Below are 16,427 nucleotides of genomic sequence, written 5' to 3' on the forward strand. Positions count from 1 at the left end.
TGAACCTATCATCCTGAGAAAGATAAGAGAGGGAAAGAGATTATATAAAATATTTTTATTTGTTTTTACCTATTTATTCCCAATGAAGAATCAGACCCTATCCCACCTCAAAACACACTGCTCAATCCCTTTCTTCCATAAACAAACAATTCTAACAATGTCAAAATCAGTGATAGATGGGGAGAATGGGAGGTATGATATCTACAAGGTCTTTCTTGTTCCTCTTCAACACCCACAATAATGAAGGAGGATATTCTCCTTTGTAAACCAAAGTTCAGAGTAAGTAGGAATCTTAGCATGACATAATCTTAGCATGAGTTTCAATTGGGATAGAAGACTATGTTCTAGTTCCAATTCTATCATTAACAAAAGGTGTCTTGAAGAGTAATAAATTAACAAATGGTAGTAGATGAGAAAGCTATATACAATACCAAGTTAGAAGAGGAATGACTTACAGACTATTATCACTGAAATGGACAGAGATCATTTTGTCACCTTGAATTATTTATCTTCACACTGAATGGGACTGATTGAAGTTTTCTCAGTATTAACACTAGGCCTAAGACACATGATCCCTATACCCAGAGAAGGAAAATGAAGTCTTAGGGTTTAGGTTTCAGGAAGTCACATGATCCCTATTCCCAGTCTTGAATCCTGGGTTGCAGGGAGTCATGTGGTCTCTAAAGGTCAAACCCTCAAGAAGTCACACCCACCGGAAGTGACATGACCCACAGAAAGCAGATAACATTGGTCAAAGATCGTTACTTCCTTTTAGTCTATCCAATAAAAAGACTTGGGTCTTTTCCTATTTAACCAGATGTTCTACATCCTGCTAGTCTGGTTCAGGAGCATATGGTGGGAGTTGGAATGACTCCCACATGCATCTGGACCTCTCCTCACTTTCTCTTTGTACATGAACATGTCTCTGATTAATTTAGGAAAGGGGATCTAGCACCTGCCAACACAACATAAAAAAGCAGGTTGGACTAGATAATCTCTAAATTCCGTTCTAGTTCTAAGGGCTCTTTGAGGGTAAAAACCATTTAATGTGTTGAATTTCCAGTACCTGGCACATAGTAAGTTTTAAATGAATATCTTTTTAAGTTGAATTGACTTCTGAGATTCTGGGCAAAAATCATGTAGTTCATATAAGATTTTACAATTAGAGAAAATTGGGTTTAGAGTTAGACAGAGCTATATACAATATCTACCTACTATGATTATGGGAAAAATGGAACTCTCTTAATCTGCCCTCTGATGCCCTCGATGTCATTCAAAAAAGCTTAATTTAGTGATCTTTTAGCTACTAAAGTAACTTAAAGTTAACTTCCCCTGGAAAAGAAAGCCTTAAATTCTGTGTTACTGATACCTACAGTAGGAATAATTCCCTTTCTTCATTATAAGATTCCTGAGGAGGAGGAGATGAGGAAGATTAGTCCCTTGAATGGCTCCCAGCTCATGGGCCTGGAAAAAACCCAAAATGCCTCAGAAGGCTAAATAAAAGGGAACTCTGAACCCCAAATCTTTGCAGACATCCTAACAAGACCTTGTCCATTGCAGAAAATATCTTTCCTTCTCAGTGTGACCCACCTTTGCTATATTTTTTGCCCACTAAGAAGTCTGTCTTCCTAGAAAGCTGGCTTCTTAGTGTAATTAAATCCCATTCTCTACCACAAACCTTGTGCCTGTATTCATTGGGATTTGCAAATTCTTTCGCAAAGCCTGCCACCAGGCAAGAAGATCCCTTTGCTGTTAGGGGATCTCTTTCTCTCTATTCTTGCATGTAGAGGGCTGAAACTCTGAAAAAGGTGTGCTTGAATCAGACAAGAGAGCACTTGAGGCTAATTACCTATTCCATGTAAGATAATAGCTCTATAAGCATATATTTAGATGATGGCTCTCCTCATGATTGGGGCTTGCTAAATGTTTGGTGGTGAGGTAATCATAGCCAAGGATTGGAGGGCTGAGGGAGAGAAGTCAGGGTCACTTGGTGGCAGGACAAGGAAGAGAGAGGCTAGAGACTCTGGGCTCCAGAATCCAGGATACATATTTGGCAAGCCACATGGCAGATTGCCTGCCTCCTTCACTTCTAACCCTAAAGACCAAGGACTTTGAATAATCCTGACTCTGACTGATCCTGAGGCCTTCCAGGGTTTTTACATTTAGTGCCCCAATGTGGACCAAGGACCACAATTTCAGTGAAGAAGTCCTTGTGATAGGAAATAGGGTGACTATTAAAATAGACAAACAGGGAACTTTGTTAAGAGCTAAACTAGTAACTTTCATTTTCTAGCTGAAATGGTAAAGATATTAGGAAAAAATTCTCCCCCACCCTCACCCCGAGGGAGGTCTATAGAAAGCATACTTAGACTAATAGAGAGGCAAGGTTTGCTTGTAACCGGAGCAGATTGGTGGACTCTTGGAAACATTAGAATGCATGTCCCCTTGGTTTTCCAGGGAAGAAGAAATAGAGACAGATAATTAGAAACTAGTAGGAGATCAACTATGTGAATATTACAATGATAATGGTCCTGATTCAATTTCTAAGGAAACATTCTATGTATACAACATAATACAATTGGACTTAAAGAATCCCAAAAGTTCTAGAAAAAAGAAAAGTTTTAAGGAGAACAGTCAGACAAGAAAGCATGAGGAGAAGATAAGGGAGAGGTTGATGAAAATATCGCTGAAAGGCATGAGGAGTTAAATAAAATTAAAGGGTGTGGTGATTCTCACTCTCATAGCCCAGCTTCACCTCAGCTACACCTGAGCAGGCTCTTGATCCCCCCCCCCATCAACTTTACTTTCCTGGATGGAGGGAGGAGGAAGACTGAGAAAGACAGTAATATCACCAGCACCCCTCCCTAGCAACCACCCCACCATAACTCAACTGCAAAAGGTACTACTTAAACCCAAAGAGGAAGGACAGAATACAGCTGATTTGACAATAGAAATTTATCCTGTGATTGAACAGTTTAACTCTTCAAATCAAGGAAGGACTCCTTTCAATCTAGAAATTATCAAAGATCTGAAAAAGGCTTGCACTCTTTATGGGTCTACATCATCTTTTATGTTAGGATGTTATTACAGAACTGGGCTTATGAAATTTTAACCCCTAGTGACTGGAAATCTATAGCAAGAACATTCTTAGAACCTGGACAAAACTTGTTGTGGCTTTCTGAAAATAGTGAACTCTGTAGGATACAAGCCCAATGAAATAGGCAACCTGGAGTAAATACACTAATCACCTGTGACCAACTAACAAGTGTACGTTCTTACACAAACACTTCAGCACAGATTAATTACCCCATAGCAGCATATGAACAAATTGCTGCTGCTGCTGCTGCTGCTGCTGCTATCAAAGCATGGGGCACCTTCCCAGGAAAGCAAGACAGAGGGGAAGCCTTCACAAAAATAGAGCAAGGTTCATATGAACCCTTTGCTGATTTTGTGGGATGTCTGCAGACAGCTGTCATATGAACTATTGGCGAAAATGCAGCAGAAGCAATTATGAGAAGGCAACTTGCTAAAGAAAATCCTAATGAGGTTTGTAGAAGAATTATACTAGGACTACACGAGGATCCTCCTTTAGAGAAGATCATAAGACTCTTTGCCACAGTGGGCACAAATACCTTTTTTACTCAGGCTATGATGCAGACTTCCCAAGATCTGAACATAGGAAGACAGAGTCCCTTTTGGCAAGGGACTTCCAGAGAGACTCGTCAATGCTTTCAATGTGGTAAAGTAGGGCATTTGAAAGCTCAATGTTAGAGCATAAAGACAGAGTGAGAAAACAGGATTGGAAAAAAAGACCCAAAACCCCATGTCTAAAATGCAACAGAGGCATCAGAATGTAGATTGATTCAGGGAAACAGGCTGGAGGGCCCAGCCTCAGAGCCCAAAGAAAAAAATACTTGGGACATGATGGCAGCCGATGCTTTACCCATAGAGTCTTTATTAATTCAGTACTCAGAGATGACCAATCAGCCAAGAAGCAATGTGATGGGAGAAAGGGATTACATAATCAATCAGCCAGGAAGCAATCTGATGGGAGAAATGGGATTACAATTGGGGAGAATAGACTTGTATGCAGGTGGGAATACTGAGAAATCCTCTGGAGGAAGTGAAATCTATTCTTCTCCAGCCTATGAATCCCTTGCCTCCAGGCACAGTAGGCTTAACCATTTCACCTCCTGAGAGTACTTACAAAACAGTGTTCATCCATACACTGATGTGGGAAACTGGAGAATGTGTAGATAATATCCCAATCACTAATACAGGTAGACAATGTGTGACATCAACCAGGAGAAGTAGTAGAATCAGGTTTACTGATACAAACTCCTAATAGGCAATATTAAGCAATAATAATAAAGAATCCAGGAATATTCTGGACAGCAGCTGTTACAGTTGCTCATTATCTATGTAAATGGCATACCATTAGAAGGATTGGTAGACACAGGTACAGAAAGTACATTCATTAGAGGTGCCAGCTGGCCCAGTCACTGGCCAAAGATTAAGGCTGGTGTAGGAGGATTAATAGCAGCTGAACTCAGTGTTATCCTTTTAAGATGGACATTTGAAAGTGAAACAGGAGTTTTTTAGTTGAAAAAAATCCCCATCAATGTGTGGTAAGAGACATTTTACAACAGGATTACAAATGAGTACTTCGGGTTTTTTAATCAGGGCTGTTGTTGAAGGCCTGCCAACACTCTCACCTGTTCCTGTTCTATGGAAAACTGATACACCAGTGTGGATAGAACAGTGGCCCTTAGCTAGATAAAATTCAGGCCTTATTAGATATAACACAGGAGCAACTTGACCAAGGACCAAGGACCAAGGACTTACAATTTTCTCTAAGTCCTTGGAATTCCCCTATATTTGTTGTAAAAAAGATATCTGGAAAATGGAGGCTGATTTAAGAAAAGTAAATGAACAGATGGAACTATGGGAACTCTTCAGCCTGAATTTCCATCTCCTACTCAGTTGCCTAGAGAATGGCCTCTTTGGGTTACAGACATTAAGGATTGTTTCTACTCTATCCCTCTGAATATGAAAAGATTTGCCTTTTCAGTGCCCAGCATTAACTTAGCTGAGCCTTATAAAAGGTATGAATGGACAACTTTGCCACAGGGAATGAAAAATAGCCCTACTATGTGTCAAATGTATGTTGCTGCTGCTCTTACTCCAGTAAGAAAAGCATTTCCAAAAGTAATGTTATTACATTACATGGATGATATATTGGGATGTGTACTTGAGGAGCAAATGTTAGAAGTATGTCTATAAAAGACCAAAGAAAGACTAAGGAAGTACAAATTGCATATAGCTCCAGAAAAAATTCAAAGACATGCTCCTTTTCAATTTTAGGATATGAAATATACACTAAGGTGCTTACAGTACAAAAACTTCTGTTAAGAACAGAGAAGCTAAACGTCTTAAATGACTTTCGGAAATTGATAGGAAATATCCAATGAATGCATCTGGTGTTAGGCTTGACTACCTATCAATTGCAACTATTATATGACATTTTAAGGGGAGACAGTGCTTTAAACTCACCACAAAAACTCAAGAGGCTAGTGCATACTTTACACTCACATCTCATCATTTGCACCTCATCAGAAGGATAGATAGTGCAGAGGTGCCACAGTGGGGAAAGTTCCTTCTGCTCAACTGCTGTTGGCAGTACTTTCTTATTGGCTGATTTCTATGTTATATTTAAACCAGATGATATGGTCACAGAGAATGTTGATCTGCTTGTTGTTTTAGCAAGGTCCATGATTAAGGATTTCTGTGAGATTTGGAGCTGAGGGCAACAATTAGAATCCCATCAAAGAGACTTTTGGGTGTAAATATTTTATGAGAAAGAAGGAATAACTTTAAGGAAGATTGTATGGAACAGAGGGAGGGGAAAATAAAAACTCTCCCTTCTATTAAAAAAAAAAAGTTTTTTTGGAAGGTGGGTATAGATCTGTGATTTCATTGGTGTGGGATAATAATCAGTATGTAAATTTCTATCATGCATCCCTAACACTTCACAGTAACTAATAATCTTAAGAGTTTCCTTGGGACCTTAAGAGGTTAAGTGGATTAGAGGACTTGCCTAGAATCACACAACTAGTGTCTAAGATAGAATTGTGTTTGAGGTGTGAGAATTGAGGGTTTAGAGATCCTCTGACAGCAACGGGATCCCCTTTGGCCAGTTGCATGCTTTGCAAAAGAATTTGCAAAACTCAATGAATACAGGCTCAAGGTTTGTGGAAAGAATGGGTTTATTTACACTAAAAAAAAAATAGCTTTGTTAGCTAACAAACTCCTGATTAGGAATTAGCAGAAATGGATTGAGAGGCCTTCAGTTTTATCAGATTTGCCCTGGCCCCAAGCTGGGAGCAGTTGGAGGGACTAATCTTCAACTCAATAGAGGGACCTTGGCTATGCCTCAGGCCCAGATTTCCAATTGAATGAGATTACTTATCTGGGAGTTTCCCTCATGAATGGGTGGGCCTCTGGTAGAGGCTAGAAGGGTTTGATAGTCAGGAGTACCCTTCTCCCAAGATTCCTTTCCTACCCTTCCCCCAAAGATTAAAGGGGACAGAGTTTACATCAACTGGAAGCAGGTTTTTCTAACTTCAAGACCAGCTCTCTAATCATTACCCTAGATAACCCTCATTAGAATCAAAGTCACACATCTCTTTTTGTAATGGCTAGAAACTGGAAAAATGAATGGATGTCTATCAATTGGAGAATGGCTGGGTAAATCATGGTATATGAATATTATGGAATATTATTGCTCTGTAAGAAATGACCAGCCGGATGAATACAGAGAGGCTTGGAGAGACTTACATGATCTGATGCTGAGTGAAATGAGCAGAACCAGGAGATCACTATACACTTCAACAACGATACTGTATGAAGATATATTCTAATTGAAATGGATATCTTCAACATAGAGAAGATCCAATTCAGTTCCAGTTGATCAATGATAGACAGAAACAGCTACACCCAGAGAAGGAACACTGGGAAAGGAGTGTAAAATGTTTGCACTATTGTCTTTCTACCCAGGTTATACCTTCGGAATCCAATTCTTACCGTGCAACAAGAAATTTGGTTTTACACACATATATTGTATCTAGGATATGTTGGAACACATTTATTATATATGGGATTGCCTGTCATTTAGGGGAGGGAGTAGAGGGAGGGAGGGGAAATTTTGGAAAAGTGAATACAAGGGATAATGTTGTAAAAAAAAAATTACCCATGCATATGTACTGTCAAAAAAATTATAATTATAAAATTAATAAATTTATATAAAATTAATAAATTTTTTAAAAAAGAATCAAAGCCACATAATTTTAAATTTAGAATGGATGTTAGACATCATCACATTCATGAGAAACTGAGATCAAGAAAAAGGAAATGCCTTATCCAAAGTCAAGTAGTTAATAATTTGTAGTGCTTGCCTCTAGTTTCAGAATTCTGATTGTAAATTCCTTGAGGACAGGTACTTTATTGTTTTCATCATTGTATCCTCAGAGATTAACAATACCTTGCTCATAGTAAATATATGATAAATGAATAAATGGATTAATATGAATAAATACTATAAATATGATAACATAATATAAATGAATAAATTTAAGTTTATGATTTGGATTTAATTTCCCTATACTTTTCCCATTCCTCAACCAGAATAATAAAATACTGTTGATCTTTTCTTTTGTTCATTGAGGGGACCATGAAATTTGTTTCCTATTTCTTCTTTCCCTTTGATGAGGTGGGAGAATAGAGAGAAAGAAATCCCCAAAAGCCATGGGAACCCCTTGGATAGTGTCAAACTTTGCAAAAAAATTCACAAACCCCAATGAATACAGGCATGAGGTTTGTGGCAGAGAGTAGTATTTAATTACACTAAGAAGCCAGCTTGCTAGGAAGACAGACAAGTGGGCAAGGAATATAGCAAAAGTGGGTTATACTGAGAAGAAAATATTTTCAGCAGTGGGCAAGGTACTGTTAGGACATCTGCAAAGATTCAGAGTTCCCTTTTATTTACCCTTCTGAGACGTTTGGGGGGTTTTCCCAGGCCCATGAGCTGAAGGCCATTTAAGGGACTAATCTCCAGTTCAATAGAGGGTGGTGATTATGTCCCTGACCAAGATCTCCAATTTAATGAGACCACTTAGCTTGAAAAAGGCATAATCTGGGAAAGGTGGGCTTTTCCCAGGGAGAGCTTGAGACCATCAATCACCCTTCCCCCATATATTAAAGGGGACACAGTCTCAGAGCCCTTTTCCCCCTCAAGCAGTTCAGACCAAAATTTATTTGGGGTAATGGGATAAAGGTCTCATCTTCAGTAGCTACTTCAAATTGACAAGGGTTGTAGAGCTGTCCCTACTTTCTGGGGAATGGCTAGGAGGGGAAGTGTGAGATCTGAAGATAGCAGCAGCGGCATCTAAGAGATGTTATGTGTCCCAGTCAGTTATCCTATGATCTTCAGGCTGAAGGAGCAGTTAGAGATTTGTAGCTTGAAGCCTAGAAGAACCAAATCTCAGAGCAGATTAAATGTGGGGTGTCGTCCAGGGTGGAGATGGTGACATTTGAGAATGGGGCTTTTGCAAAAAATGCATCCAGTCCCATCTGTGGGCCACCTTGGGGGTGTTAATGGCACATTCAACAATCCTGAATGCCCATGGAACTTCCTAGCTGAAAAGTTAAGAAGGAATTAACTACTTGCCAAATATGAGTAAAAAAATAATAATTAGAAGTGGAGTTAGTATAGGAGTTAGTAGAGACCATAGCCAAGAACCCCACCCAGAGGAAAATGGGTTGGAGGGGGAGGGGAAGGGAGTGAGGAGTTTTCCATGAATGTCTTGCATCCAGTCAGCTTTCTCTAAAATTCTCTCAGTATGAAGTTCAACTTTCCCTGAGTTGTTAATGTACATACAGCAAGAGGCATTGACCAGGACGCAAACACCTCTTCTTGAGGCAAGGAGGTAATCCAAGGCCATTCGGTTATCTAAAATCATGTTAGCAAAAGAATACAAAGATTCTTGGATCTCCTGGAGGGAGTGTGCCGGTTCACTGGCCAGCTGGTTGATGGTGGCAGTCAGGTTGGAAAGGATGTTTTCATGTTCTAAGTCTCCCACCCAGGGTACTAGAAATCCTGTGCCTTTAAGTACCAAAGAACATTTTCCCCAAATCCCCATCTTTGTCTCCTTGAAGGGGTAGGGGTAGTGTTTGAGGCACCGGCATTATATACAGTGAAAGGAGCACTTAAGTGTCCTAGAGTACTACCATAGTGCTTAAAAAAGGTTAACCATTGGGTAGAGAGAATTATAGGTTGGGGAGGGTTCCAGTCAGAGGCATTCCTCTTAAAAGGTCCCTTAGAAACATTGAAGTAGAATGGAGAACTTACTTTACAGAGAAAAGCATATTTGGAGTCAGTATAGATATTCACTCTCATTCCCTTCCCAGTTCCAAAGCTCTGGTTAGAGCAATGGGTTCAGCCTTCTGGACAGAAGTCCCAGGAGACAATGGCTTAGCTTCTAGTGTGCCATTGAGAGTCACCCCAGAATATCCTGCCTTTCCCCATTTTCAAGAAAGCTCGACCCATCTGTAAACCATTCACCATCTGGGTTGTCAAGAGGAATGTCCTTTAAGTTTAATGTCTGCTGGAGTAGACAGAATCTAAAACTTCCTCACAATTATAAATGATGTCTCCCAACTGGTTAGTGTCAGGGAGCAAGGTAGCAGAATTACAAGTGTGATACACCCAGAGTGTCAGGTCAGGTAGGAGAACCTAATATCTAGCAAGCGTCTCACCATCGAGACACTGATGTCCTTTGGCTTCTAAAATTCTCTGAGCCTGGTAGGAGGTTAAAACCTCTAATGACTATCCCAAAGTAAGTTTTAAGGTTTCTTCTTTAAGGCACAAGAGCCATTCTAGGCAACTGGTCTGGGATCGCCCAGTGAGTGGCCCTGCCTTTCAGGACTGTATCTCAATCCTGGCTAAGACTGGAGCAGAGAAATCTATTTTCTCCCAGATTTCAGAGGAAATATAGGAGAGTTTTGAGAGCAGCCCAAAAAGATCATCTGGAGGTCTGAAAAGAGAAAATTGGGTCCCCAATTTCACCATTAAATTATGCCTCAATAAGGGAGCAGAACAGGAGGGAATAATAAGAAACGAGCATTTAAATGACAGATCACTAAGCTGGTGAGGCAGAGGAAGAGTCTCAAAACAGTTCTTAAGTTCCCCTGCAATCCCCATTCTATGGTGGGGAGAGGCAGGTGAGACTAGAGTACCAGAGCGAGAAGGAAGAAGTCCTTCCTCCCATAGCAAAAAGAAATTCATTGGTCCTACCGGCCACATCTGGGGATAGCCAAGATGCCCATGTCGTGGTGGTGTGAGGGGGAGCTTGATCAAAGCTCAAACTTCTGCTAGAGGGCAGGGCATTTGGGGGGACAGCTTGGCTCCTATAGGCAATCCCTCTTACAGTTCCCCTCCTGCTCAAATTCAGGACAAGGACTGGGGAGTTTCCTCAGACAGTTTCCATGACACCTAAAGCACAAACCTCTGTGGTTCTCAGAAATGTCAGCAGCCAAGAGTCGGGACTTTTCTCCAAATCTCACTTTAATTCTTCGGTCTCTCTCTTCTGCTGCAGTTTGATCCCTGCCATTAAAGACTTTAACAGCTATTTCTAGCAGCTGATGGAGAGAAATTTGAGGGCCCAAAGCTGGCTTCTACAGGTTCCTCCATATATCTGGGGCAGATTGTTTAACATTAACATCTCTCCAGGACAGATCAAGGAAGACATTGGCCTTGGACCCCTCAAAAATCTGGGTGGGGTCCTCAGAGTAATGGCCAGGTTCTTCCTTAGTCTGGGAGAGGTTTGACATTGAAAGAGCTACCTCTGCTCTTATTGTCTCTCCCTGAGAATCTGCTACTTCTCCCAGGTGGGGCAGAGGTTAAAATCAGTATCCTGAGGAGGAGAAAAAGAGGTCCCACCCCATGTATCAGAGGGATTGAGAAATGGGGTTGGGAAGATTCAGCATCTGGTTCAGGTGAGGGGGATAGAGTTAAAGAGATATTGTCAGGCATAAGGTCCTGTTCTAGAAGGGAGAAGCCTCCTGATAGGGACTGCATAGGGGTGTAGAGGAGGGCTCCCATGTCCCTAGAGGAGCAGGAAGGAGAGAATTTGATTTCCTTCCAGCAAATTTAAGCAGCATCCTGCAATACTGTTTTAATTCAAGCTTTTTAGTTTTGAGATCTTTTAAACCAAATTTGTTTTTGTTTTTTGAGAAACTTTCTAGGGAGAATCCTTGGGGAGAGATTATCCCATTTTGCTACAAGCCCCAGATTTCCTCAATTATAGAGCCTCATCGGGTCTCTAGGCATCCCCAGAGATGGAGAAATGACCAAAACAAAACAAAAACAAAAAAAACCCTCCCTGATTAAGGGAGGCTTTTATCAGACCAGAGGAATTCCCATTTTCAGGCATCCTGAAAGAATTATGCTCAAGCTTGAAAGCTCCAATGATGACCCAAATCTTTCCTGGAAATTTTTGGGTGTCCTAGCTACAGAATAGACAACAAGAAAAGGCTTTACCTCAGCCAGATTCTCGGGGATTCCCATCACCAAATGATGAGGTTAAATGATGAGATATGAGAATAGAGAGAAAGAGGTCCCCAAATAGCAATGGAATCCCCTTGGTCTGTGGCAGGCTTTGTGAAAGAATTCTCAAACCCCAAAGAATACAGGCATGAAGTTTGTGGCAGAGAATGGTATTTAATTACACTAAGAAGCCAGCTTACTAGGAAGACAGACTTTCTAGTGGGCAAGGAATATAACAAAGCTAGGTTAAACTGAGAAAAAGATATCTTCAACAGTGGGTAAGGTCTTGTTAGGACATCTGTGAAGATAGGTTGACCAATCCTTGATTATATCTGGTAAATCTTGGCCTGGGGCTGGGGAGCAATTTGAGCTACCCAATAGAGGACTATTGACTATAAGATCTCCAATTGAATGTGATCACTTAACTGGGAGTTTGAGCCACTGGGATCAGTTCCTAGGGACTTGATCTTCAATTCAATAGAGGGTGGTGATTATGTCCTTGACCAAGATCTCCAATTGAATGAGATTATGTCGGCTGTTTCCCTTATGAACAGAAGGGTGTGTCCCTCCCAGGGGAGAGCTTAGGACCCCAAATCACCCTTCTCTCACAGATTCAAGGAGACAGTTTCAGGCCCTCCCCCAAAAGGAGACACAATTTACATCACTTCTCTGCTGTCCTTTGGGTGAACTCATGGTGTAGGCAACCTTCTTATAATATCCTTATTATACAATAATCATCTTCTAAGTGAGCTTCTCTGCATGCTCAGTTCCACCAAGGCTTTAGGCCTCCCTATATTAGCAAACCCCTCCTGTAACCTCAAAATCTACCTATCTTATGATGTAATCAGCACAATTTATTCTCTAAATATCCTTGTCCTGTTTTGCTAATCTGCTAACTCCTTCAAGGAGTCTAGCTTGCCCATTGTGTGCATACACTTCAATAAAAGTATTTGCTTGGTTTGCAGCCTGAATTCTTTCAGCCATCAATTCAACATATACCTGGTATCCCAACACCTTCTGATTCTGCAGAACTTCAGAACCTCCAGAACACAGAAGAGGAAATTAATTTAGGACAGAAACAGCATGATCAGCCCTCATTACTGAGGCAGATATTGGAATTTCTGGTTTCTATCCCAAGTCTGCCTGACCTCCATGCCCTCCTACACCCCCCCCATCCCCCCACCCCTACCCCCACCTCCATGTGATTTTCGGAGTCTAAACTTCTGCTATGGGTTTCCATTTCTACCTTCCTCTCAATGGCCTCAAAAGCAAGGCCACAAAAGTTCACTTATATATAGATTCATAGGGTCCCTCTCAGAATGAAAAAAATTTCCCTTTTCCCTATCCCCTAGATTCCAGGTCCTTCCTGAAGGAAGAACTGCCTAATGTATATTTTCTCTCACCGGTGATGTTAAGGATGAGGGCAAAGGTGACAAAGAGCCACTTCATGGTGAATAGCAACCGTCCTGCTTCTTTCTTAGTCTGAGCCTGGGAAGATAGAAAATGGTAAAAGGAGAAAAAACCCTTAACAAAGGGTATAATTATAATAAACATCCCCTTTAGCAGTAAGAAAGTGGCTGATTCCCAGACACAAGGCTTCCTTCATATTCATAGGGGATTTTCTGTCTGTGTTGGGGGGACTCATCTTATGAATTGATGTCTAGACAGAACAACCATGAGAAAAGCAGAAAACAGATCTGAGAGGTCAAGAAATTTTCCCCCAAACCCTTTCTACATACTCTTTCTGTCTTGGGAGCAAGAAAATCTGGGTTCAGATCCTGCCTCTTACCTTACTATCTGTGTAAATCAGGATCATTTTCCTGTAAAACAACTCAAGAGGCAAGTAGGTGGTACAAGGAATAGAGCACTGGCCCTGAAGTCAGGAGGACCTGAATTCAAATGTGGCCTCTGACACTTGACTCTTACTAGTTGTATGACCCTGGTCAAGTCACTTAACCTCAATTACCTCACAAAAAATAAAATAAAATTTAATAAAATGATTGGGATTGGGCTAGATAAATTCTGAAATCTCTTCCACCTCTAAATACATGTTCTCCTGACTGAGCAGTAAAGGTTTTGATCCTGACCCTTAATTTCCCCAACACATTATTACATATCCACCATGTTTCCAAAATCACCTCTAATTTAACAGTTAATTTTTAATGTGAGCATTTGTTCCTTGAAAATAATAATAATAATTAATGTTTATATGGCACTTACTCCATAGTAGGCATTGTGCTAAGTTCTTTACAATTATCTCATTTGATTGTTAAAACAACTCTGGAAACTAATTATTATAGCCCCCATTTCATATGGCTCTTACCCCATAGTAGGCATTTGTGCTAAGTTCTTTACAATTATCTCATTTGATTGTTAAAACAACTCTGGAAACTAAATATTATTATAGCCCCCATTTCACAGATAAAGAAATTGAGGCAAACAGCCTTGCCCAGGGTTACACAGCTAGTAAGAATCTGAGGCTACATTTCAATTCAGTTCTTCTTAACTCTAGGCCCAGCATTCTATTCACAAAAGCCACTTAACTGCTTAATAAGCAAATGCTACAAATAAGGGACTCATTTATTGCTTTATTGATTGTTCAATTTTAGAAAGTGGTAAAAATGTTAATAATGAAGATTAACCTAATAAGTATTTCCTACATATTTTTTTTCCTCAGAGAGCCAACTATTAAATATTTACTAGCATATCTCTGAATGTTAGTCTTGTGCTAGGTCCTAGTGAAGACACAAAAGATTAAATAAAACACTCCCTCCAGCTCAGGTTTTCATTATTCTTTGCTTTCATAGAAAGGAATCTTCTAGCTTATCAGGGAAGCCCACTTGATGACAATGAAGAAACTATACCAAATCTCTTTACAAGAAAAAAATTATGAATTCATAGGATCATAGAGCTAGAAGGTGCTTACAGGCTCACTGAGTTCAACTCCATTTTACAAATGAGGAATCAGAAGCTCACAGAGATTAAGGTCTAAAAGCCATTTGTCCCAGGTCGCCCTGTTCCTAAATACAGGATGTTTGAGGTGTGCAGAAAGTAACTTGTAATGGCTTCTCTTTCATGAAAAAATAAATGAGAAAATTCTAGAAGAAAAATGGCTTTGTTGACCTACCTGCAATCTCTTTAAACTCCAGCACACTGGAGTTTCCACCTTTCCAAAAAAGGTCCCAGGACCTCAACACCTATGAGAAATTACCACCTTCAAAGATCTCTCTTGGTTAAAACAACCCAGCTAAAACTTTCTCTGAATTGAGGAGAGGATAAATGTGTCTTGCTCTTAGGGAAAGAATATAGGTCTGTCCTATATTATTACATAGAACAAGAAGAAAGGGAAAAGGAGAAAAAATGCAGAAACTAAAAAGCAGAAACCATTTACCTGGTAAGAAAAAGGGATAAGAGCAAGATGAAAAGAAATGCTTGAACGTGGAGACACCAGATATGAAAGTGGGGAAGTATAGTTTATGAAATTTTTTTAAAAGTACATGGCAGAGATAGAAAAGATAAAACAAGAAAAAACCGGGGGTCAATTTTTCAAAAACTAAAGAAAGGAAAGAGAGACAAAGAAACATCTAGAAGGATAATCAAAAGAGAGACAAAATCCTGCACAGAAATATATATTTTACATACCTGGACTGAATTTTCCTTCACTCAGAGAATTAGCAGAATTTATTTCAAAGACAGAAGAGGAATGACTATAGAATTAAGTAAGAAAGGAAAAAGAAAATACCCAACCTCACCTTCCTGGGTTCTCTTAATGGTAGCCTGATTTTCAAAAAGTTACATTGTCTATAGTTTCAGGATCTGTTGTTTGCTTTCACTTATCCCATTGGTCCTCAGATTGCCCCTTCCTTGACCATGAACCAATGAGGTTTTCCCTTCCTCAACCTTTCCTCCTTCTCCTTTCCCATTTTCACTAAAAATCAGGATAGCATAAAGTTACAGAATGTTCAAGTGAAAGATCATCTAATCCAGTTTACAAGTGAGCAAACTGAGGTTCACAAGGTTAACTAAAATTGACCAAACCAATCAATAGTATAAGTGAGTAATTGGCCCAGCAACTTACATGTGGAGACAAAGCTGCTAGGAACTACTAGTCAGATATTCTTTCTCTATAGATCAACATGTATGTTGATCAATCAGTTTAGTTGTTTCCAATTCTTCAGGAGCCCTTCAGGAATTTTCTTGACAAAAATATTAAAGTGGTTTGACATTTTCTTTTCCAGCTCATTTTACAAATGAAGAAACTGAAGCAAACTTGCCCAAGATCACATAGTAAATGTCTGAGGTCAAGTTTGGACTTAGATCTTCAGGATTCCAAGCCAGCACCTATCCTTTTAATGTTTCTATCTCATGTAAAAATGACAAAAGTGAACAAGCTATTTTCTCTCTTCCTTGTAAGAAAATCTGTCTCATTTTTTTTAGCACTTGACTTATTAATCCCTTTTTTTACATTCTTTATTTTTCTTTTCTTTTTCTTTAAGAATTCATATTTATGTAATTATCTTGCTGAACAAGAAAAATCAGATCAAAAAGGGAAAAAAATGAGAAAGAAAACAAAATGCAAGTAAACAGCAAGAAAAGAAGTGAAAATGCTATATTGTGATCCACACTCAGTTCCCACAGTCCTCTCTCTGGGTACAAATGGCTCTCATCATCACAAGATCATTAGAATTGGTCTCAATCACCTGATTGTTGAAAAGAGCCATATCTGGAGCATCTAGGTGGTGTAGTGGATAGAGTACCAACCCTGAAGTCAACATTGAACCTGAGTTCAAATCTGGTCTCAGACACTTAATACTTCCTAGCTGTG

The 16,427-nt window shown here is 39.8% G+C and overlaps 1 long non-coding RNA gene across 1 annotated transcript in view; it reads right to left on the minus strand.

The window, feature by feature from the left end:
- Nucleotides 1-14,534, minus strand: part of LOC141541311 (uncharacterized) — a 43,604-nt gene extending 29,070 nt beyond the window's left edge. Inside the window, exon 1 of the long non-coding RNA XR_012481740.1 lies at nucleotides 13,006-14,534. This is a non-coding gene — a long non-coding RNA (uncharacterized LOC141541311). The remainder of the gene's footprint in view (nucleotides 1-13,005) is intronic.
- Nucleotides 14,535-16,427: the final 1,893 nt, after the last annotated feature.

The sequence above is a fragment of the Sminthopsis crassicaudata genome, chromosome 4, assembly GCF_048593235.1.
Source record: "Sminthopsis crassicaudata isolate SCR6 chromosome 4, ASM4859323v1, whole genome shotgun sequence".
Taxonomy (NCBI): domain Eukaryota; kingdom Metazoa; phylum Chordata; class Mammalia; order Dasyuromorphia; family Dasyuridae; genus Sminthopsis; species Sminthopsis crassicaudata.